Source organism: Pyxicephalus adspersus, chromosome 5 (assembly GCF_032062135.1).
Source record: "Pyxicephalus adspersus chromosome 5, UCB_Pads_2.0, whole genome shotgun sequence".
Taxonomy (NCBI): domain Eukaryota; kingdom Metazoa; phylum Chordata; class Amphibia; order Anura; family Pyxicephalidae; genus Pyxicephalus; species Pyxicephalus adspersus.
This window is the reverse complement of record NC_092862.1, coordinates 101964573-101978062: the sequence shown is the minus strand read 5'-3', so window position 1 is coordinate 101978062 and position 13490 is coordinate 101964573.

Below are 13490 nucleotides of genomic sequence, written 5' to 3'. Positions count from 1 at the left end.
CAGAGTGATCATTCTTTTTGCTTAGGGAACAGCATAAATTTCTTTAGTAAATACTGTAAATCTCATTGATCTGGAACAAACCTATACACTATTAACATAGTACAACTAGTATATACATCCTTTTTTAGGGTGAGTACTTTACTTAAGCAACAACATATTATCTCTGATGGCAGCCCAGGAGATGCAATTTAAAGACAGACAATAACACAAACCATTAAAGGTCCTTGTTCACCTTAACAAGTACCTTTACTGAATAAAAAAGAAGCCATAGGTGACTACAATTTTATTTTACATGTACATTTGCTTTGTTTCTATATATATATTTATATATATATATATATTATATATACATATACAGATAGATAGATAGATAGATAGATAGATAGATAAATAGATAGATCATGGTGTGGATAGGTTTGTAGCTTGCTTGGGGCCTAATTTGTTTACCCCATTGTTACAGCAGAAGTACAATCATTGTCTGGTCATTGATATTTTACTTTCCAGTTCTTTGCTGATAACTTCTTTTGTTCCTCACTCTTCACCTGAAAGGTTACTACTGAAGGTAATAAATTAATAATGTGGATAGAGGTAAAACAAATGAAACTTGTAAAGCACTGGTCCTATATTTTATTGTTTTACTGTTTACCCATCATACCGACCAAATTAGAATGCAATTTCATAACAATGTTGTGCTTCTTATATCAACAGAAGTACAAGTCTTAAATAATGAGACACACTCTAGAAGAAAGTGTAACCCAATGATACAAAAACAAGCAACATGTGTTTTAATTATTGATGTCATATTGTGTTGCTTCTCCCTGTATTTGTTTAACACAAAGCCAAGATAAGTAGTCTAGAGGTTATCAGTCTTTGGTATTCCGGGAAGTGTCATGTTGATGTCCTTTGCACTACCAAATTGGCTTTTCAAGTGAATTCTATTTTAGGCTTTCATTTGCTAAAATGCAAGAACTTTGGTTTAGTAGTCTATAAATAATCCAACATTTGACATCACTCACCGAGTTAACATGTAACATTAGCAATAGCGTCTCCTGCTACCAAATCACACCAACTTTTAATGTAATTATACACTGACATACTGATTTAGTTAATAATATGCACTCAAGTGAATTGTGTGAATATATAATGAAATGTAATTCGTTAAAGCTGAAGACATTATTGAAATATCAATGTATATTCAGCTTTCTTTGTGGCACTAAAAGATCATTTCATTCAATTTACATTTAGCAAAATGTATTTGCATATAATGTATAGGTTTAAAATTGACTTAAACTCAAAAGTTGATCTTTATCAAAATCATTACCCAGATTACATTTCAATTTATATGATATGATAATGATGGTAGAAAAAAGACAAAAACATCTAGCTGTGTTCTTGATTATGTGATCGTGCTTACTAGATATTGCAGACTAGGATGCATGCTGGGAGATTCACATTACCACCTTTCTATAGTTTTGCTGCTTGATTTGCTCTTGAAAGTTTAGTTCTTCCCCGTCTTCTGCCTGTTACCTCTGCATGTTAACTTTTGCAGCTTTTTAGTTTACATTAGACTATTTTCTACCTATCTGATCATATAATCCTGCTATAGATTGTAAAAGATTACTTTTCCAATTGGAGATTCTTTATTATGTTAATTTTATACTTAAACAATATAGATTTGGTTACAACAATTTACTACATTTATGTTTCCTTCCTTTAATGTAGAGCATGTAAACATTTGCCACTTATACATAGATGATAGTAGTGCCTTTAAACTGTTCTTTTTTATTGTTACAAACTGCATTTTGGATTACTGATCTGGCCGGTAATGCTAAAAATGCAAATAAAACAGTTATTAAAAAAATATTTCTAATACTATTTTAATAACTAAAAATAATAAAAATAACATTTTAAATAGTAAGTTATTCTGGACTAGAAGAATTAGTGTTAGAACTGTTAAATGTAAAGAAAATCTGCAAAATGTAAAGGCCCTTCTTGTCCCACACAAGCTTGAGAATCTTTTTGCATTTTGGGTGCCCAGCTTTTTGGTAAACAGAAGTCAGGGTAGGATTTATGAGTACTTCTATCCTACTGTTGTCAAGGAACAATGTGGTTGAGTTTAGACCAGTGTTTCTAAACCTTTTAAGCATAGTGGAACCCCTTGAAATAATTTTCAGATCTTCAATGAATCCATCCTATAATTACTATAGCCACAACTCACAGTACATTAGTGTGGTGGTCAGTGGGAAGAATGCCTCTTACACTGCTGGTTATTGGGAGGAATGTCACTCTTACCGACGGCCAAAAAAATTATTAGTATCTGGTAAACTTACCTGAGAGTCACAAATTGTCAATTTCTAAAGGTACCCTTAGCAACTTTTAAAGGAACCCTAGGGTTCCACGAAACTCTGGTTTAGACTGTTCACTCTTCAATGGATGTCACTTTTTAGGTGAACAGCCCCCCCCTCTTAAAATAAACTCCAATTCAGTTGTATTAATGTAATGCGCCTGGGCACACAAACCACAACCAACTCCAGATATCCTTCTATCACGTTTTTTTAATGTCATAAAATACCACAAGGGTTAAGTCTATATAAGCAAAGTACAGGAGGGTAAGGCAAAGGCAGGTCAGGAACAATCCGAGGTCAGGGCAGGCAGCAGACAAGAATGGTCATTAACAATCCAAGGTCAGGGCAGGCAGAGTTCAGGCAAGAGTCAGGTTCAGACCAGGTTGCTATGAAAATGATACAATACAAGGACGCACCCCAGCACACTGTGTTCACAGAGGCTTATAGCAGGCAATGGTGGTCAGGACAGGCTCTCCTTAAATGGCCAGAGTGACCAATGACCTTGCGCCACCTGGCGCCATTTGATTGGACAGTAACTGAATTCAAACTAACTATGTCCTGCCCCACAGCGAGAGAGCCACGCCCTCGGGGAGTACAAGAGGCACGCATGGTAGCGCGCGCACCTCTTCCCACAGCACCCATAGGACATGCACAACTTTGCACATCCAAAGGAGTGCTGAGAACAGGAGTTTCTGTAACCACGTCCATAGAGATGCAAGGGATGCCGCCTGGCTGAACAGTACTTTGGCCAGGACGGATCCCTTCTCCTGCAGAGAGAGACACGCTGCGAGCAGAGCGGCAGCCTCGGCCATGCTGCCTGCTACAGCGGCGTCTCCCTCTGCGGCTGGGATCCCCAGGGATGCCGAGGGCTCGCAGGATGGTTAAGTTCCTTACAATTAATACATAAATGTCAAATACCCCTAAAGATGGATCTGTAGCCAAAAAAAGCAATGCGCTGTTTCTTTACGATAAGGAAAACTGTATAAGTGACCTTAGATATGATTGTATTTTATTAATTGTAATTTTATTGTCTGTCTGTACATTAAGTTATACATACAGGGAAATTCTTTGGCATGAAAGTTACACTGTGACAGAAGGAAGCAACTCTGCACATGCACAGAGGATCACCTCAATTCGTCTAATAAAGAGGGCAAAATATCTAACCCAAAAGAAGACTGGGTGAAGAATGAAGGCCACTATGTTGCCTTAAGGAAAGGACTCCTTGTGGTCCCAATGTGTTGGATTTTCAACATTTTGTGACAGTGTTTTTATAATAAAAGCAAGTATCATGAAATTTGGAGTTGGTGACTTTGTGTTCTGCTTCCATGAGTTCTACACGGCACCATCCAAGATTGTCATTTCAAGCATCCTTACTGTTTGTTTGCTAAAAGGAGTGCATTCTTATCACGTACATTGTTAAAGCACCAGCAGTGGAGGACAGAGTTTGGATTGCAGTTCTGTGCACACTTGCACAATATGACCAATACTAACCAGCATGCACAGACTTCTTTTAAATTTTGTTTGCAACCAGATCCAGAAGGCATTTTACAGTGCATCTAAACAGGACTATATCATTCATTTTTTTTTTCAAATACAGCTAAGGACTGGATTTTAGCTGTACTTGTACTTTTAGACCCTTGGACTAACTGATATATGTTCCAGTGTCAGAAAATATGGATAATGGTAGCCACAGGGACCTAAAAAAAGTGTGCCTTTAAGGCATTAAAATAGAAATAATGTTCTTTTTATTCAAAATAACCCTGAACAATTGTGAAATAAATACAATATGTCACAAGCTTTATTTACTGTTATTTTAACCTGATTCATACAAAATCCTTGCATATCTGTTCATCCTTGAGTTTTGTTCTGTGAATTTGAAAGAGAATTATGTGTTCTTTATTTGCCTGGAAGACTTCCTGTACATACTTATCCTTTCATACTCTCCATAACATCACTGCTAAAACCCATTAAACATGAACAAGACCAAAGAAAACTGAACTGTTTAGCAGTGCATAAAATAAGTATGAAATTCAATGACAGGTGGAGAATGGGATTTCATGTAGTTTCCATTTAGTATCTTTTTAACCACCAATTTATATGACTTTAAAATGATTGATTTTATCCTGGGTGTTATGCAGAAACTATTTATTGGTGCAATGCCCTGTAGAATGATTGCTTTAAAGAGGAACTAAATTTAAAAAATAAACAATTGCAACCCAGCAATGCAGAAGAGAGGCAATGGCCCTTTTACAATTAAATAAGTGTACCTTTTAGATGTTCCTTTGCAATTGTTTTATTTATACTCATCAGTCCTTGCTCTGTCACAGTGTTGCCATCTTCATCTACTTCTCTTCTGGATGTCGGATCCATAACTAACTTGATTGGCCAGGCTAGGATGATGTAGCTCATTCAATCCCAGCAGCCCCCGAGGATCCCGGAATTGCCAGCACATACGGCATCCTGCAATAAGTTGATTTCAGTCTACCTGTAGAGAAGATTGGTAACAGGTAGATGAGCATGTTTTATTGCCTGTCCCTTATGGAATAAATAACTTGTCCACTGACCTTTTTGGAATGCAGAACTATAGCTCTGCTAGACTAATTAATTAAAAGCTTTGTAGCAGAGGCAGTAGAGCCTAATTAAAGCAGAATTAAACTTAATAATTCCAAAAATTGTGAGCAGGCAGTTTTTTTTTGCAAAAGCGACATGCTGAGTCTTTTCTTCAATATTACAAGCTCACCTGCCTGTTCTGAGTCTTTTCCAGAATTTACAATGAGCAGAGGTTGGAACTCGAGTCACACAACTTGGACTCGAGTATTACTTAATAAACAACTTTCAACTCGACTTGGGGGTTTTCCCCAGTGACTTGCAACTGGACTTGTAACTTGCTTTTCTCTGAGAAATCCATAGACTTGCAATCATGTGCTCAAGAACAGGATCAGAGCTCTGTTTCAACATGGGGACAAATGGGGACAAATGAAGTGACTTGACATAGGACTTGGAAAAATTCTTGGTGACTTGAGACTTGACTTGGTGTCAATGACTTGGGACCCAACTTGGACATGACAGATGACGACTTAGTCCAACCTCTGACAATGATCTGCACAAAAATCAGGCCCACCAATGGAGCAAAGGGAAGGTGAGTTTTCGTCAACTGTACTAAGTACAGGTTTTCATAGAGGATCTTTAAAGAGTTTATTCCTGTTCTGAGCAATGTGCACTTAGTAGGAATCTGACATTTTCAGATATATTAAGTCCCTGCCTGTCTTAGCTTCAGCTGATGATACGGCACCTGGCCATTGTGTTATTTGCTCTGCGTGCAGCACTCAGGGGAGCAAAACTGTGTGAAGCAATGTGCCTGGAAGTGTAAGAAATCAAAAACACTTGTATTACTTAGTACATGGATGAGATGATTATTTTAAAAAAAATGGGCAGCCCTGTAAGTGTTTACTGTGCCTTCTTTTTGCAAAGGTTTAATAAATGATGTCTGGCAAAAGGATCTTATTTACCTGTGACATCTTGAATTGCCATGCTCAAAAAGCAAATTCACTCAGAACAGAGGTAGTTTAATCAATAGAAAGATAAAATAATATGGTGTAGACCATTATATTCCTAAATAATAAATATTTCCGGTATTCGCCCAACAAATATGTTTTCATTACCATTGTGCAATTTATTTAACACCAAAGCTCAAGGATTAACAGTATTTAATTGTAATGTAAAGCAGGAAAACTTTAATAAATACTCACTTGTTGCCATTTGGCACTTTGCATCTTTGCTCCATGCACAAGTAATTAGGATCCATTTACTCAAGGATTGTAAACTTAGTGAGAAAATAGATTTAATTATCACTCTGCACTGCTTGCTAATTAAAGCTTGATGAATTCACTATCAGTAAAGGAAGATTTGCATGTGAATCCAAGCAGTAATTGAAATCAATCCCACATGAAAGGTTTACTGTTATTTCCAAAGTCACAGTTCTCACATAAAATAGTCCTAAAGTGCTACATCATACACATATGTATTGTGTTCTCACAGTGTTTGTTTTTGAAAACTACATGTACCATACTTAGACGTCTATCACAGATGTTGGTGTGTTATTTGCCTTTACAGAATAATGGAGTCGCTACAAAGGAAGACATTCTGAAAGGAGCATGCAGTGTAGCTTCAGTATGAACTTCTCTGTAAAAAATATTAGATATTTATTGGGCTAGTAAATACATTTTTAGAACAAAAAGAGAACATAATTTATTACTAAGGGCTTATTCAGAACAAGATTTTTATTTAAGGACCATCCCTGGGGAAGAGGGCCTCTTCCCCACAATGTGACCTTTGTTTTGGGGGTCTGCGTGTGGGTGTTTATTTAGAATCTGCAACCCCCCTGTCCCCCAGATGTCTGCCCCCACAGCCTGAGGAATGAATATGTTTAAACCAGTATTTACCTGTACCAGGTCGATCTGTAAATGTCCAACGATGACCTATTCAGCAATTTAAATGTCACACAATGACCTCTCCAACAAAGTAAAATTTCTGATGAAGTTCTAAATATCCTCCAGTAGGACTTGACTGCTGCTCCAGCCTAAACAGGAGAATATGTGTTGTCCTGCCATCTAGGTCAGCCTGTTTCAGTCTCTAAAGTTTTCTAGATGACAATAAGGTAGAGATGGCGAATCATTGATAAAAGCTAAGGTTGCTTCGTTAATATCCCTTAGCCCTACAGAATTGCTATAAATAATTGCTACGTTGTAGTTTAAATATAGTACAATAGAACCTTGGATATCCGGCACCCACAGGGAATGGCTGATTCCAGATAAGTGTAGTTTCCGGTTAACTGAGGTTACTCTGAAACTGAGTTTTCTCAGCCATTCAGCATTAGACATGAATGGGGAGACTTGTCCCTGAATGTGACTTTAGCTGAATGCCTCAGAAAAGGGAAACCCTGATAACGCTTGAGCCGTCATCAGGGTTTCCCTTTTCTCAGCCAATCACGGATCGGAGCAATCAGCGGAGCTCTGCACTCCTGATAGCTCCACTCTCCTGATTGCTCCCACAGCCCTAGTGGAGCTGTGGTATGTGTTCTTGGATGCAGAATACATTCCACAGCTCCGCTAGGGCTGCAGAGCATTACAGAAAGCAAAGCTGTCGGGTGCCAGTTATCTGAATTTTCCAGTTATCTGAGTTCCAGATAACCAGGGCTCTACCGTACAACTTCACACAGACCAAGCTATTAAAAATGTGCTCAGAACAAAATGGTTGACTGTTACACTCAACTTTAAAGGATATTCAAACCTACAACCAAAACTGTAATATATTGCAGATATTTTGGCTGAACTTAATAGAATTTTTAAGGTAATTTGAAGCAGTCATCACATCTAGAGACTGGAAAACTACATTGTGTTATACAGTATTTTTATATTACCTTTGGAAGGAGCTGTCCAGTGCTGATCCTGTATCAATACAGTTTAATATAAGAATTCTATTTTTCTATGTTTAACCATAATTTATTGGATACAACCCATGCTTCCACTCAAAGAAAGGCCAATAAATTAGAAATATGTGTGTATAGCCTTCTGGTTTAGGTCTTGTTGTAAAGAAGAAACCAAAAAATCATAGGCTAGTGTCATTGCTGAAAAGTGAAAGCTTTCATTTCTCTCAGCTTCAAAAGATCTGTATTTTGCCAACTATCCATTTCTATTTTATCATTTTTAAAAATAAAAATAAATATGGTACCCATGTCCTTTTTTATTGTCTAATGCAGAACCCTCAATCATAGAAAAAAAAACATTTATTAATTCTAAAAGGAGGAGTTACTGTTTGCTTGTTAAATTAAAAGAACCCCTTTCATGCCACTAAAGGAGAATGCATGATGAGTTGCTTCTGATAAAGATACTGATGTAATAGTGTGAAGTCAAGTTGCTTTAGGGGGGAAAAGGAAGCCAAGTAAGGTAAATACTTCAATATATTTTTCCCCTCTAGCTAGCTTTGAATTGAACCTAAGCAAGGGAGGTGGTAATGATCCCAGTGTATGGGTAAATTTAAAAGCAGTTCAAAGGATGATGAGAGGATACAGGTCAAGTAAAGACAAAATAACCAGGACACAAACAAAAACATGAGTAAGGACTAGGGAATTACACATAATGCTGAGGACAGAAACATACAGCTCAGTGGAATTAAATAATCCCCCAACAGTCAGCTTTAGGTAGTGGCAATTCACAACTTGGCTGGCTTCCTGTAGATACTCACTAGTAGACACCAGGATTGCACCTTCCCAGTATATAATTAATACAATATATAAATACTGTATATATTATATATAATTTTATATATATAATATACACACACACATGTTAAAATATGAATACATATATAAAGTGTACCCAAAGGGACTGATTTATTAAAGCTCCCCAAGGCTGGAGAGGATACACTTTCAGCAGTGAAGCTGGGTGATCCAGCACATCTGGAATAGATCTGGTCTAAGATTAAAAACAAGTTATTTTTAAGAAATCTATTCCAGGTTTGCTTCACTGATAAAAGTGTATTGTCCAGCCCAGGAGAGCTTTAATAAATCAGACTCATAGTGCTAAGAAACCCTATATTATTTACCAAAAAATATGTAAAATAAAATAAAAGACGAAAACATTTACAATGATAAAACCCGGGCCGATGAACGTGATGTCATGATGGCATAACACCGCCCACTCTCCCATCGCAGATCTGAGCCTGCGATGGGAGAGTGGGCCGGTTGTGTGCAGTGACACAGCCCGCCTACTCGCACACCACAGGCTCTGAGCTTGCGATGGGAGAGTGGGCTAGCTGTGTCACTGCACACAACCCGCCCACTCTCCCATCGCCGGCTCAGATCCAGGGAATGTGTTTCACAGCTCTGGCCGGTGCACCCCCGCCCCCAGCGGGGTCTTTTTCCAGAGAGACATCACTATTGGGCCATATACGGCCGGCGGGCCATAGTTTGACCATGCCTGGTCTAAAACTAATAAAATAAGCACATCCTTCTTACTCATTTTATGTAACTTTGTAACTTCACTCTGCAATTGTTTGCCAGGTTTTTGAAGTCTGCTTTAACAACTGCACAGAAAGCTACAGATTTGAACACACTTTTAAAAAAGGGGCAACCGGCTTTGCTAGTATCAATGCTAGAGTGATCCGGGGAGCAGAGCTGTCAGCATACTAAAGCTCCGCTGATTGCTCTGCTCCCTGATTGGCTGAGGAAAGGGAAACCCTGATGATGCTTGAGCTGTCATCAGGATTTCCTATTTCTCAGCCAATCACAGAGCACTAGGGATGAATGAGCACAAGTCTCCCCATTCATCTCTAGTGCTGAATGGCTGAGAAATGTAAAACCCCAGCCAGAGCACTAGGGGTGAATGGAGAGGCTTGTCCTCATTTAACCCCTAGTGCCCTGCAATCCCTCACTGTCAGGAGGATTTCAAGGGCTCTGTTCATTGCAACCCTGGAAATCCTCCTGTCATTGGGATAACCTGTAAAAAAAAAAAAGTTTAATTACACAAACAGACACACATTAATAAAAATAATTTAACATTAAAGCCTTGTCCTATTTTTTACTTATATTTTAACCCTTTCAGGGAATGAGTAAGGGGATTTATGTACCCCTGTACTTATTCCCCAGGGTGGGGCGGTGGAGATCTGGGAGTCTCCTTAATAAAGGGGGCTTCCAGATTCCAAAGTCCTGCTAAAAATGTTTATAAAAGCCCCCATTGTTTTCAGTAGAAGCTTTCATAAAAGCTTAAAAACGCTTAAAATAGCCTCCATTGAGTTCAATAGAAGCGTTTTCCCGCGTTTATCCAGCTTTTTAATTTTTTAAATGTTGCAAGCAACGTTTAAGATAACGCTCAAAAAAGTGCCAGAAGTAAACGTTGGTCCTAGTGTAGATTAGCCCATGGGAATGCATGGGGACTTCAAACATGTGCTTTAAAAAGCCTCAGGTTAAACGCTGGGGAAACAGTCTGTGTAGACTAAAGCTGCATACACATGTCCAATAATTATCGTTAGAAACGACCAACGAACGACCGATGAACAACCGATTGGCCCAAAAAAGTGACCAAGGATGCCGACGAACGAGGATTGTCGTTGGAAATGAACGTCCGCCACGGTGGATCTGATTGGCCGACGATCCTTCACTATCTATTGTGTGTACAGTATCATGTCGTTCAGTGATCGTGCATGTTTCTGCGGTACACTTTCTCCTTTACATGTCTCTCCCTGCATCGCTCAAACGGTTGTATCTAGTGTGTGGACACTGTTGGTGGATTATATATGAACGATCATATTGTTACAGCATGTACAGAATTGTGCACAATATGATTGTTCAAGTATAATCGTGCATAATCGTTGATCGGTCGTAATTGTTGATTTTCTAACAATAATTATTGGAAGTGTGTACCTAGCTTTAGCCTAAAATTGATTTGACAGGTGCTCTTTAATCTTCATGTGAAGTACAGGGGTATGTAATAGTGTTATGTATCTTTTTATGTATCCTTTTACAATGTATCTTTTTACATCTGTTTGGAGGCTGTAGAAGCTCTACACAGTGCTGAAAAAAACCCGAATTTTTCTTCCCATTGACTTTAATGGTGTTCGACTTTGACATTCGACCACCCAAATTTTTTTGCTATATTCGAGGGAATAGCTGCCGAATCAAATAGTGAGCTATTCGACCAACACTATTAGGAACTACCGAAGCCACCGGAGCTCCAGTGCCACCCCTGTGCTGTTGCTCCCCTATTTGGCATTGATATTCTGCCGCCGCTGTAAATAGGAAAAGCTGCCTGAAGGTCAATCCCTTCAGGTATTTCACTTAGGAGGCGTTCCCTGGTGGTGGGCAGAGCCATTAGGGCAGGACTCAGAGTCCAGCCTAATGTACTCCCGCCCACCCCATACATGGCCTAATGGCCATAAACGTTTGCCGACACCTGGGTTAGAGGAACGTGGAAGGGAGAAGTGTAGGAAAACTATTTTTGCCCAGAGATGGTATTAAATGCCTGAAAACATGCTGTTAGGTACTAACTGCTATACACAGAATGATATGATATGATATGATATGATATGCATTCATACCTCCCAACTGTTGTTCACAACTATGTTCCTGTATATTGTTTTTTTTAAATAACAAACCAAAAATTAGGAAGCTGGTTTAGAGCAACAAATCACTTTTTAATAGTTATACTATATATTTTTACGTAGGTGTAAATATCAAAAATAAATATAATAATAAATATCAAAGGGAAGGAAACTAAGGCGGAAAAATGGACAGAGGGACTTGGATCTGAAAAAAGGGCAGTCCTTTTGAATCAGGGACAATTTGGAGGCACATGTGTACAGTATATGCAATATAAAATAGTTTTGCAGCATCAAACAGTAATGAAACACCAGCATAATTATACACAGAATATATTGCTTTCCATGTACCATGGTAGAAACTATGACATGGATATGTTGGTTTACATTGCCTGTAAAAACTTCAGACTTGCTGACTGCAGTTTTATATTTCAGTCACATAGAGGAAAAAAAGTTGTCATGCTGAAAATAAATGGCCTGTTTAGCATTCATGTCTGTACTCTCAGGTTCTGACGCACTGACCTGAGCTGAAAGGCCAAAAACATTTCCAGCTAGCAAAATATAACTGCTTTTGTTTCAAATGTCTGCATAAAATGTCTCCTGTCTGATAAATTGCTCACAATTGGTTGGCAGCTGCCAGGCAGACAATAAAACTATGGTACTGGTACATACATTTTGATTACAAAATTTCATCACAAAGAATCATACTACCTACGTTAAAGAAATATCATCACCCTAAAATAAAGAGTGGACATTTTCATATATTACATTCAATCTTCATTCAGGCACCTCTTTAGACTACATTCTTTTCACCTGCTTTAAAAGGATTTCAACTTCCATGGCCTATAAACACCAATATGCTACAGTAACACACAAGAAAAGCATTGCTATCATATAGTGCCCTTGATTGATGATACCCTGTGGTTGGTTCACTAAAGGAATCCAGGCTGTTCACATTGCAAAGCTAACTTCTTGTAAGAGATATTCCACTAAGTTTAGGAAATGAGATGCCACTCTCCGAACTTTAACCATCCAATCATGTGCAAGGAAAAATCTTGTTTTTAGCACATGATTGGGTATTCTTTGCGAAGTGAACTATCACCGTATTCACTGGGTGAATAATCCCTTGCAAAGTAATCATCCCCTGCGATAGATAAGTGAACAGTGTAAATTCCTTTGTGTTGTGGGGAAATACATCTTTTTCCATTTTCATATTATGGTGAATTTCAGTCAATTCATTTTGTGGACTGCGGAGGTAGGCAGTGTTGGTGTTCGAATTTGGGTTGTCCTTATATTCGACCCGAATATGGCTGTTTGAATTCGAATAGACCTGACCCAAAAATTGCGTGATTCGACGGTGCAAATTCATGTGTAAAAAAATGTGTTTAAAAAAATGTAAAGTAATTTATTGAACGTGTGTGATTTGTTTAACTAACTTATTTTTTTACAGGTTATCCCACAATGACAGGATGATTTCCACAGCTGCACTAGAGGTTAAATGGGGACAAGTCTTCCCATTCATCACCTCTAGTGCTCTGTGATTGGCTGAGGAAAGGTAAACCCTAAAGACAGCTCAAGCATCATCAGGATTTTCCTTTCCCTAGCCTAACACAGAGCACTAGAGGTGAATGAATGGGGAGACTTGTCCTCTATTGCTGGGGATCTTCTCAATGAGAACAGTGTGCGATTCATGGCACTAGTGGTTAATTAACCTGCAGTGCCGGGGATCTTGTGTAGGACTTCTGTGTTCTTGGATAGAGAAACTCTATCCAAGAACGCATACAACTAGTAAAGTGTTGCAAGAGCAATCAGAGGAGCGGAGCTGTCAGCTCTGCTCCCCTGAATGCTTTTGCATTTCTTCACAGTCTCTAAAATTAATCCAAATTTTCCCACTATTGACTTTATTGGTGTTCAAATTTGTTGTGCACTTTTTTTGTTAACGATTATCAAACAATCGGTTGGTAATCGTTCATTTCCAACAACAATTATTACATGTGTGTACGTAGCCTTAGTTAAGGTGTGCCGCTATCAGGCACAGGTCTATTACTGCTG